Below are 12,608 nucleotides of genomic sequence, written 5' to 3' on the forward strand. Positions count from 1 at the left end.
TATCAGGTCGGCGATGGCACCACTTCAGTAGTACTGTAATGGAACCATGCAAATATATTTAAAACCTACATAGCATAATAGGACCCTTAGGATATAAATAGTAATAGAACTAACTTTAATGACATTCGCCGCAGCGCAACCGCAACCAAGTTAGCGTGCTTTAAAAAGCTCTACGATAGGTAGAGACAAAAAATAAAGGAGGATAAAATAAAATTTCAATTGGTGTGGTTCACTCGCGTCGGGTGTTACAAAGTGGTAAAATATTAATAAAGAAAGAAGAATTAAAGAAATATTTGTGAAAATATAAAATACAATACCTAAAATTTTAATAAAGAATAAAACACCTAAATATTAATAAAGAGGCTAATCTACAACGCTTCTGTAGCGAACAAATTGTGTTTTTTAATAAGTGCCTGCAAGCAGAGCATGCAGTTTACGATGGCGCGTGGCCATTTTAAAGCTATTGTGAGTGCATCTTCATCAAGCTCCGATAAGGAGTCGTTTCATGGCGACCGTGACCGTGTGCCGGCTTGCAAAATTGGCGGACACGAGATGTACGTAGCGGCAGCTACGATGACATATAAAAAAAAGTTTAAGACAACATTTTTTTTGATGAAATGAATTTCTAAGTGCGTGCTAGTGGCCAACAAAGTATAACAAAAACTTATAAAAAACCCTACAAAAAAATTAAAAAAAAAAAAAACTTTCAAAAAACAAAAAACAAACATTCAAAAATTTTCAAAAAACTACAAAAAATTTTTTAAAACTCAAAAAATTACAAAAAAAAATTAAAAACTTAATAACTACAAAAAAAAGAAAACTCAAAAAACTACAAAAAAAAAAAAAATTTTTTCATTACAACATAAAATTCTAAAGAACCATAAACGATTTCTAAAAACATACAAACATTTTTTTATGTTAACAAAAACTAGTTACAAGTTTACAAAAAAAAATTTTTTTTTTCATTACAACATAAAATTCTAAAGAACTATAAACTATCAAACAACGATTTTCATAAAAAAAAGAAGAGAAAAAAATTAGTAAAATCAATTTAAAATAAGAAAGAATTTTATATTTAAATTTCGGTCAAAAAAAGTAGCAAAAACAATAAACTACTTTTTCATCAAACATTTCTTTAATTTGAAAAACAAAAAACTTGCGAAATTTAACAAATATAGAAATATATTTGAAAAAAGTTATATAGCTGTTTTTGACCAAAAGGTTTCGAAGTACCGTTTGGAAAAGGTGCGTTTTTGAGGTGACTGTACAAAAATTGCAAATGTACGGTATTAATAAAGTGCTGGTGGCGTGAGTTAGTAAAAACAAAGGCATTTAAATAACGGTTGAGAAAGACATTTGTGAATATATAAATTGTATGTACATAGACAGTACAGTCTTTGCCAAGCGACAAAACAGTGCATCAATAATTTTGTTCATAGCGGTACGCAAAACTCTACCGAAAAAAAAACCAATAGAAACAAAGAGACTATAATAGCGGTAAACGATAAAACACGCCACCACAGCACAGTAACACATATACATATATGCCAAAAAGAAGTAGCGAAAAAATAACGCTAAAATCATCTTTAACTAGCAGCAGCGAAATCACAGCACGAGCATGGAAAGACGAAGAATAACCAGACCCAGCAGCAGCAACAAAGAAGCAACATACATAAGTATATACTAACACCTACGTATATATTATTTCATATACATTAATTATATTCTTTTAAATTTTGATACATATATTTAACTTGCATATAAAATCAATTAACACTAATGTTTTTCAATTTTCTTATATGGCCATTAGCACACACATATTATTCCCAATTATTTCTCTTTAAATTTAAATTTCAAAAATTTTTTTTTGAAACAATTTTTTTTTCTTTTTCCCATTAAATTTTTCACATAAACCTAAATACATATGTATTGGAATACTTAAATACATACATATAGGTATACATATGAAATATCATTTTAATAATAACCATTTAAAACATATTTATATGTACTGTTCTTTCTTATTTGGAATACTGGTTTAAACATACAGTTTTCCGGAAAAGTAAAAGCGTTTACTTGAATTTATTTTGACACAAAAGAATAAAATAATAAATTTGCACTTATAAACCCCCTTTTGCTATTTAAATGCGTTTTCCGACGGAAAATATAAAATTTTTTTTATTAAAGGCTAGCAATAATTTGGAAATACAGTGCCTACCAACAAATTCGAAAACCCTTGTACAATTATTTTGCAAAAAAAACATTATTTTCTTATAAATACAAAATAAATTCGTGCCTACATTCTTTTGCTTTTATTTAAAGCTACAGTGCCAAACAACATTTTCATAATAACTTTTATACAATTTCAACTTTGAATTTTTTTTTAACATTGTCGATTTTTAGAAATTTTTCTCTGAAACTACAGTGACTCCTACAAATTTACAAAATTTTTTCGATTTTTTTCCCATCTGTGTCTACAAAATATTTTTTCATAAAATAAACCTACAGTGCCTATAACAACATATTCTGAATCCTCTAATGTGAATACCTCGTTACCAAGTGCCTATAACAACAATTTTACATTTACTCTACTTACAAACTTTTCAAAGTCTATATTTTGAGTGTCACCATAAAGCCATTGCCGCCTCTTCCCTTGAGCCAAGCTAGATTATTTTGATAAACCTACACATTTTTTTCAACTTTGCTATAAATTTTCAACACAAGTTATCGAATGTTACTGTAAATGTCAGATTCTGAAAAAGATTTCCAAGACGCGAGCTCAGAGGAAGTATCATTTACGTATAGCCCTCCACCAAGAATATCCTTAGGTGAAGATTTTCAGGGGTTTAATAACGAATCGAGCACAACAGACGATTCAGATAATAGTACAATCATTAGCGTAAATAGCAGCAACACAATTTCTAACGAAAGCAGCAACGATACAATATCCACTAATCGCGTGAACACAACTGCTGATAGAGATATAAATATGGCTACACCGGAACAGAAAAGAGCAGCTATTAGTCTTATTGGGCTTCTATGATGCGCGAAAATTATAGCGGAGACCCGTTATCGCTTCCGTCTTTCATTGACAAGAGAAACCTAATAGAAGATCTTTCAGATGATTCATTAACGTCAACACTAATAGCTTTCCTCAAATCAAATTTGGAAGGCAAAGCGCGCGAGTAATTACCTTCTGTTGGTACAGTTAGTGAGATAAAAGAAGCGTTAAGTAGCATAATAAAGCCGACAACTCCAAAGTTGTCGCTGGCAAAATCGCAGCATTAAAAATCACCAATAACAACTATGCCGAATTTGCAAAACAGGTAGAAGAATTGTCTGATTCATTAGAATGCTCTCTTATAATAGAATGCATGACCCAAGCAAAAGCCCACGAAATGGCCGTGGAACAAACAATTAAGGTTTGTAGACTCAACAGCAGATCAGACATGGTCAAATCCATTTTAGCTTCGTCCACCTTCACCGATTCGAAAGACGTGGTCGCGAAGATGGTAATAGAAAAGGATAACGAAGTAAAAGAGAGACAAGTATTGGCATTTCGCTCTAGACCAATACGGTCAAACAATTTTAGAGGTAACTTCCGTGGTAACAATCTTAGATACAATAACAATAATTACAGGTACAGTAATACAAATAGGCAAAGTACTAGTTCAAATTATAGAGGAAATAACAATTATAGTAGAGGAGGTAACAATTACAACAGAAGAGGCAACAATTCGTCCAATAGGCCGAATAACTACAATAGATCAAATACGACAAACAGAAATAACAATTCGAGTTCAAATAATAGAGGCACTGCTAATGTACGGAATTTAAACGCCGAAGCCCCTCAGACGCGAACGCTGAGGGAGGAGGAGTAAAAAGCTCTGCTACACAATCCATTTACTGTCTAAATTTAAACTACTCTGATTTCATTGAGGTTAATTGTTCTGATTCCGACAAAACATGTACATTTTTGGTAGATTCGCAAGCAGATATATCCGTCATCCAGTTTATCAAGAAAAGCAGAAATAAATAACAATAACATTATCAATATCACTGGTGTAACTTCTGACAAGATTACAACTTTAGGCACAATAGATACGAACATAATAGTACCGGACATTTCAATTCCACACACTCTTCATGTTGTGAACGACTGTTTCAATATACCATCTGATGGTATACTCGGGAAAGATTTCTTAAAAATAAACAAATGCATAATCAATTACGCGAACGACACAATACAAATTTATCACGGGGCAAATAGGGTTAATGTTTCAATTCTACATAGTACATCCAGCAATAGTTTAGCAATTCCACCAAGGTGTGAAGTTTTCCGTATTTTTAATTTGGGTAATTCAAAAAATCCAGTTTTCATAGATTCACATGAAGTTTCCGATGGCGTTTTTACAGCCAAATGCATAGTCGACACGAAAAACCCAATTTTAAAAGTAATTAATACTACAGATGAAGTAAAATACGTAAAAAAATTCAACATTAAGACTGAAGATATTAATAACTTTAACATATACAAAATTAATAAAGCGTTAGATAATCCAGAAAGGTTAGACGAACTAAAGTCGATTTTCATAAACCAGATGCCCACGTACGCAAACGATGAGCTAATTGAATTATGTTTAAAATATCCCGAAGTATTCGCTCTTGAAACAGACGTAATGACTTTAAATAACTTTTACCAACAAAAACTTAGACTTTCGGACAAAACACCAGTCTACATTAAAAATTACAGATTACCGTATTCTCAGCGCAGAGAAATTAATAGACAAGTTGACAATTTACTGCAAAATGATTTGATTGAACATAGTCATTCGAATTATAACAGCCCGCTAATATTAGTACCCAAAAAAGACCCAAGTGGACAGAAAAAATACCGCATGTGTGTCGATTTTAGGGCAGTTAATAAAAAACTAATAGCCGACAAATTCCCTCTAGCACGCGTGGATGACATTTTAGATAACCTTGGTCGAGCAAAATATTTTTCTACTTTGGACCTATACTCAGGTTTCCACCAAATCCAGCTACATAAAGATTCGAGAGACATCACCTCTTTCAGCACTGATCGTGGTGCTTTCCGTTGGAAGGTTTTACCCTTGGGTTTAAATGTCGCGCCTAACTCGTTTCCACGAATGATGTCCATTGCTTTTTCCGGTATTTCCCCAAGCCAAGCCTTTTTATACGTAGACGATGTAATAGTCATAGGGTGTAGCGAGTCTCACCACCTCAACAATTTGGAGAAGGTCTTTCAAACATGTAAAAAGTTTAACTTCCGTTTAAATCCCAAAAAATGCAATTTCATGCGCTCAGAAGTCACATTTCTAGGGCATAAATGCTCGCCCGAAGGACTGCTACCGGATGATTCGAAAATAGTTGCAATTAAGAAATATCCCAAACCGTGTGATAAAGACGCGGTACGAAGATTCGTTGCATTCGCTAACTACTACAGAAGATAGAAATTATATTGACTGACCCCGTAGAAATAGTGACCGACAACGACAAAAAACTTAAACTGATGACAATCTACCATAACGATCCGATAACAGGTGGACATTTTGGAAGTAAAAAACTATACGCGAAATTACGTACTAAATATTATTGGAAGAATATGACACGTGAAATTGCAAAATTCGTAAAAAATTGTGAAAAATGCTTGGTAAACAAAGTAAAATCAAAAAATAAAGAAAGAATGGTACTTACGCCAACTCCCTGCAAGCCTTTCGATATCGTCGTTATGGACACTATAGGACCATTACCTGAGTCAATTAATGGTAATAAGTTCGCAGTTACCATTATATGTGACTTAACAAAATATTTAGTAACAATACCAATACCCGATAAAAGCGCTAAAACTGTCGCTTCTGCCATTTTCGAATGTTTTATTTTGATATACGGCACTATGAAATCAATAAAAACCGACCTTGGCACAGAATTCAAAAACGAAATATTTTCAGAATTAACAAAACTTTTAAAAATTACACATAATTTTTCTACACCATATCACCACGAAACAGTTGGCACGGTTGAAAGAAACCACCGAGTTTTTAATGAGTATTTACGGGCTTATTTAAAAGACAATTTCGATGATTGGGACGTTTATTTACGTTATTTCACTTTTGTGCATAATACAACGACAAACACTGTATTCGATAATAAGCTAACACCGTATGAATTAATATTCGGAAAAAAGGCAAATTTGCCACTCGAAATGCAAAAAGATGAAATTGACCCAATCTACAATATTGAAAATTACGCGAAAGAAGTAAAATATCGTTTTCAAAAAACAAACTCACTCGCGGAAAAATACGTTAAAAAGCACAAGGTTCAAAACGAAACCGGATACAACCGGGACTCGCAGCCAATATCGGTTAAAGTTCATGACAAGGTTTTATTACAAAAAGAACCTCGCGATAAACATGCTAGCATTTACCAGGGTCCACACGTCGTAACAAAAATCGACGGCGTTAACATAACATATTTTGATAAAACAAAGAACAAAGAAAACACAGTACATAAAAATAGGATACGAAAAATCGTAACATAATTAGCTTGAGAATACAAAAATCAATATTTTATTTTTTCAAATAAATAGTATTTTTCTAAACATACATTAAAAACGAAATACATAACATTTACCTAGCAACAAAAAAAAAAATATATATATCTTAACTTTACTAGTTAGTATTAAACATTACTCACCTTAGCATAAAATTTAATAAGTAGCTAGCAATAACAACCTACTTTAAAACGTAGAAATTTAAGTTCTTTTAAGATGTGAACTTTATTTTGAATTATATCAAGTGTTTTGAACGAGCGAAAACGAGGAATGGATTCAGTAAAACATAAATTCGCTCATTCAAGGCAATTTACATCATCTGGGTCAAGAAGAGTTGGTCAAGATTGATCACCTTGACAAACTCTTCTTTTCCAAAGGGGAATGATGTAATGGAACCATGCAAATATATTTAAAACCTACATAGCATAATAGGGCCCTTAGGATATAAATAGTAATAGAACTAACTTTAATGACATTCGCCGCAGCGCAACCGCAACCAAGTTAACGTGCTTTAAAAAGCTCTACGATAGGTAGAGACAAAAAATAAAGGAGGATAAAATAAAATTTCAATTGGTGTGGTTCACTCGCGTCGGGTGTTACAAAGTGGTAAAATATTAATAAAAAAGAAGAATTAAAGAAATATTTGTGAAAATATAAAATACAATACCTAAAATTTTAATAAAGAATAAAACACCTAAATATTAATAAAGAGGCTAATCTACAACGCTTCTGTAGCGAACAAATTGTGTTTTTTAATAAGTGCCTGCAAGCAGAGCATGCAGTTTACGATGGCGCGTGGCCATTTTAAAGCTATGGTGAGTGCAGCTTCATCAAGCTCCAATAAGGAGTCGTTTCAGTACTTTAAGCATGTGAAAACTTAAAACAAGTTAAGCCATATGGGTTTTTGTAATTGATATTAGAGAAAAATTGGTAGTTTACAAACGGCGATGGTTACTAGGACATGTTTCTGAATTTCACTTCTTCATCAGCTAGCTTTTCGGGAGCTGAGCATTGAACTCGAATCTCCAACATTCATATCAGTGCAAAGGTAGATGCTTTTAGCTGCTAAGCCATATGAATGTCCCGTTGTTCGCTGTACAATTGGTCTCTACGAGTTGCCTTTTTGTTTATATTCCTTTTGATCACCATGTAGCCAAATGTTGAGGAAGGCGTGCATGCACGTATCATCATTAAAGCTATACGCAAAGCATTACAATTATGCATGACCAAAATATGACATGGCTGAACATGTCAAAGCGCCAATCAAAGGAACAACAACGTGCCTTATTGGAAACATGCGCTGCCACAGCAATGTCCTCCAAACTTATTCATCAACAAAAAGATTTCTCTTCTAAAATGGTTGTGGACGCTTTACTTTTCTTTCGTGGATCCAACGTCATACAAAAAATATAAAATCGCAATTTTAAATATAGAATTGGAATTCAAGGCTGAGCGTGACAATGCTGAAGTACGTATTGATAATGTTCAAGAGTATCAGAAAATTGTTGATGCTGAATGGCGTATTCTGTACAATAAAATAGCCAAGTACGACGCCAATATTGTGTTATCTAAACTACCAATTGGTAATGTTGATACACAGTATTTTGCAGATCGTGAAATATTCTGTTAGTGTACCAGAAGAAGAAATGAAAATGAAAGCTTGTGGTGGTGCTGTTATGACTACAGCTAATGATATTAATTCAAGTGTTTTGGGTCAATGTGATTACTTTGAAGAACGTCAAGGTGGTGGTGAATATTTCAAACTTTTCCAAGGTTTGATAGTGGGTTTGACATTAATTTTATTTTTATAGTTTATAATTATTTAAAGGTTGCGTTAATGCTAGAACATGTACATTGATTTTACGTAGCAGTGCCGAACAATTTTTGGAAGAAACTGAGCTTCGTTAAATGATGGTACAATGATTGTGCAGCGTACAATTAAACATGATTCTATTGTTGCTGGTAAGTCAAAATACAACTTGAAAAAAATGTCTAATCTTAAATTGTTAAGTAATATTATGAAAAGATTGTGTCCAACTACGGAAGAAAAAACTATAAAATTTGTGTCAGTGAAATGATAATTATTGCTTTTGGTTATTAGTTTTGAGGCATCGTCTTCGAGTGCCTTCTGATGTTGTTGTAGCAGCGCTTCGCCCCATCCAATAGGTCTCACCAATCACAAATTGTCATCAATGTCCTCCAACGGGAGTCCGAGGAAACTTGCTGTTTCAACAGGGGTGGACCATAAAGAGAGGGGTGTTAGAGGAGTTGGTTCCACATTACAAATGAAGAGATGGTTGGTGTCATGTGGGGACACATTGCAAGCAGGAACATTTTGTATGTAGGGGTTGATTCTGGATAGGTAAGAGTTTAACCTGTTACGGTGTTTATGGAGCTCACCAAGGACCTGCTTGTATTTTCTTGCTTGTTGTTGTTGTTTTTGTAGCGATAAGGTTGCTCCCCGAAGGCTTTGGAGGGTGTTATCGATGTAATGGTCCTTTGCCGGATACAGATCCGGTACGCTCCGGTACCAGAGCACCATTAAGGTGCTGCCGACCATCTCGGGAACGATTTATGTGGCCACATTCAACCTTCAGGCCATTCCCTCCCTCCCCACCCCCAAGTTCCATGAGGAGCTTGGGGTCGCCAGAGCCTCGTCTGGTAGTGAAACAGGATTCGCCGCGAATAGATGAGGTTGACAATTGGGTTTAGAGAAGCTGTATATTGCGCTGGCAACCTGAAGGGTTGCGCTACACAGCCCCTTGAATCTGGTATTTTAGTCGCCTCTTACGACGGGCATACCTACCGCGGGAATATTCTGACCCCCTAACCCGCTGGGGTAGTTTCTTGCTTCATACGGCTGAGTTCTCAGGTGCCCTATTTCCTCATAGTGCTTACGGAGGTGACTCCTTAAGACCCTGGGCGGTGTTGGCTCATCAATTAGATGTCTGTTGGGATGCCCGGTTCCTGGGTATGCAACAGAAACTGTTCGGTTAGCATTTCATTTCTTTCACTTATTGGGAGTACTCTCGCCTCATTATGTAGATGCTGTTCTGGGGACATAAGGAGATAACCCGTGGCGGTTCTGAGGGCAGTATTTTGGCAGGCCTGTAGCTTCTTCCAGTGGCTAATCTTTAGGCTTGGCGACCATATGGTGTAGGAAACAATAGTGACTCCTTTTGGTGGTGAAGATAGGGATAGGACACCGGTTTGAATGTGAGTTTTTTTGAAGTTATTGCAAAAAGCGTTGAGGATTTTTAATATCTTACGAGGTACCTTTGTAAATGTTTCGAGAATGAAGAATGAGACCTATTCAAACTCAATTTTCACCAGGACAAGGCCGCTGAGACTGCTATACTTTAACATACAATACTTTACCCCTTTTTTAGCAGAACTATAATTTTGATTTTATTAAATTTTAAAAATGTTTCTTCCTCTGCAGTTTAGCATATTTATTGCCAACACAGGTTGGCGATGTGTTTGCGCAGGACCGTGCCTTCGCTACTTTATAATGAATGTCAATTCCCATCAATGGATATTGCGGCGCTCGATTGACCAACAAGACGATGCCACGACACCTTTGAGTATTCTTGATCTGAAAATTAATATGCAACGAATTTGTACAACAAACAAACAACACACACTGAAATAATCTTGGTTAAAAAGTATCTAGGAATCTAATAATTCTTAGCTTTTTCCTACGTTCGTATTCTAAGCTTTTCATGCTCTAATTGAAAAAAAATATTCAACAATCGCACAATGTTTGCAAAAACTTTTAAAGCAATTTAATTGCAACGAATTTGTCAATAATTTTTAACAAAAATTTATAAAATAGATGTATAACAAAATAGTATTTTGAATATAAATATTTGTGATGAACTTAACTGAAATAATTCTAAGTTTTTTCCTACGTTACTAATCTAAGCTTTTTATGCTGTAATTAAAATAATATTCAACAATCCCGTAAAGTTTGCAATTAAATTGCAACAAATTTGTCAATAATTTTTAACCAAAATTTATAAAATAGATGTATAACAAAAAAATATTTTGAACTGACAGTACCAATACCATCAACTAAATGGTCCTTATAAATATTGTGATCACATAATTTGAAACTAAATATTACTATGTGTACCTACATTTATTATTGCAAAATCACGAAAAAAAGAAAATTGCATAAAGTACCCTCAATGTAAAATTATTCCACTGAATGTATATATCGCATTCTAAACTAAAAAATGTCAAAACTGAAAAAATTGTAAATCGGTATTTAAATGTAATCAATCCATGAAAGTATCGTGAAATAACTAATGTGTTTTGGTAGTTATCGTTATCATTTAGACTGGTTTTGTTAAGAATTTTGTTATTTTTGTGGTATAAATCAACATTCAACACAAAGCTACTCTGATTATGAGTTGCAACACTTTTTGGTTTAGGTTGCGATATGTAAAATCACATATTTTTGTACACAGTTCTAAAATGTAAAGGAAAAAATTTATATTTGTCTATTAATTAAATTATTAAAAAGATATTGTTATATTAATGATATAGAGAAGCACCAACACGAATGCAAGTGGTTTCAAACCACTGGTAGGCAATTCGTCACTTTAACTGTCAGAAAAAATGTTAAATTGTTCATTTTATGTAAAAAAATTTGAAAGTTGCAATTGAAGTTCTGAAAGCTCGGGAATTTCAATTGAAGTTAAAAAAATTACAATTGAAGTTCAGAATTTTCAATAGAAGTTCAGTAAATTATAATTGAAGCTCAGGAATTTCAACTGTAGTTCAGAAAATTACAACTGAAATTCAGAAAATTACAATTTTAGTTCAATTATAATTTTCTGAACTACAAACAGAAATTCTGAACTTCAATTTTAATTATGTGAACTACGAATAGAAATTCTGAGCTTGAATTTAAATTTTCTGAACTTGAATTGAAATTTTTGAACTTCAATTGTAACTTTCGAACCTCAAATGCAGCTTTCTGAACTAAAATAAAAAAAGTATAGTATTAAAATTGGCGAATTACAAGTCAACTTACTCAAATTGTGAATTGCCTACTCGCGATTTGATGGTTTACTGCAACCAATAGTTCTGTTAGTTCTTCTCTTTTGTTTTCTATATCATTAATTAATTTATTTAAGTTTCCCTTACAATCGCATACAATAAAATTTGTATTTAGGGCTCACCAACAAGACTGAAAAACTATTCCTTCCTTAAGGCTTATAGTTAATAATTTACAACTATTATAAATAATGTAATATATTATAAAAATGTTGAATAAAAGAAATGTTAATGGATTTGAATTAAAGAAATGTTTTATTTATATAGCAGTATAATCCAAGTAAAAAAACGGTCATAATACTAGTGAAAAGTATATAACTTAAAAAATGCCTGCCATAACGTGAATGTAAGAACAGTACAGCACTATAGTTTGTTTACATTTCGATAACCTAATACCGTATATGTGTGAGCAGTATGGACAATCACATAAATAGGTACGACGGAGTGGACTGGTCACAAACAGTCCCGACACCCTGTACAAATGCTATTTAACGATTTACGTGTTCCATCGACACAGATTTAGTCATTTTACTAATCAATTTACGGGTACATTTTTGATGGAAACTAAGTAAGAAACCCGTAATACATAAGTTATCTGATGCTTTAATTCGTTAATCCTAATTAGCTTATACCAAATTCGTTTTTACCTAATTCACCCATTCGTAATTCATTTTCTTATAGTTATTTCGCTCATGGCTAATTCGAAAGTACCGGATTTATTTATTAATTCTTTATCATTATACCTGACATATACTTGCTTAGTCGATAACACCTAATAAACATGTACTTAATTCAAGAATACCGAATTTATAATGTATTCGTACATATCTAATTCATATTTAATTAAATCTTGAATACCTAATTCAAATTACGGAATTCATTTAAACCTTATTCTTACTTACTTAAATTAGGAATACCTATTTCATACTTAATTCGTAAATACATAATTCACAAACTACCTATTTCATAC

General features: G+C 33.2%; 1 protein-coding gene and 1 pseudogene across 7 annotated transcripts in view; both read left to right on the top strand.

Annotated features, from left to right (window-relative positions):
• LOC137250008 (cuticle collagen 144-like) overlaps positions 1–7,765 on the top strand; it is a 283,350-nt gene extending 275,585 nt beyond the window's left edge. For 4 of the 7 annotated variants that reach the window (XM_067782180.1, XM_067782182.1, XM_067782183.1 and 1 more), the window contains one exon: positions 7–7,764. The gene's annotated coding sequence lies outside the window, so the exon portion shown is untranslated. Of the gene's footprint in view, positions 1–6 lie in introns of all 7 variants that reach the window. The other 3 variants (XM_067782179.1, XM_067782178.1, XM_067782185.1) reach the window with 2 other exon arrangements.
• On the top strand, positions 7,749–11,784 carry LOC137248577 (T-complex protein 1 subunit eta pseudogene; annotated as a pseudogene).
• The last annotated feature ends 824 nt before the right edge of the window (positions 11,785–12,608 follow it).

This window comes from Eurosta solidaginis, chromosome 4 (assembly GCF_040869045.1).
Source record: "Eurosta solidaginis isolate ZX-2024a chromosome 4, ASM4086904v1, whole genome shotgun sequence".
In the NCBI taxonomy this organism is placed as follows: Eukaryota; Metazoa; Arthropoda; class Insecta; order Diptera; family Tephritidae; genus Eurosta; species Eurosta solidaginis.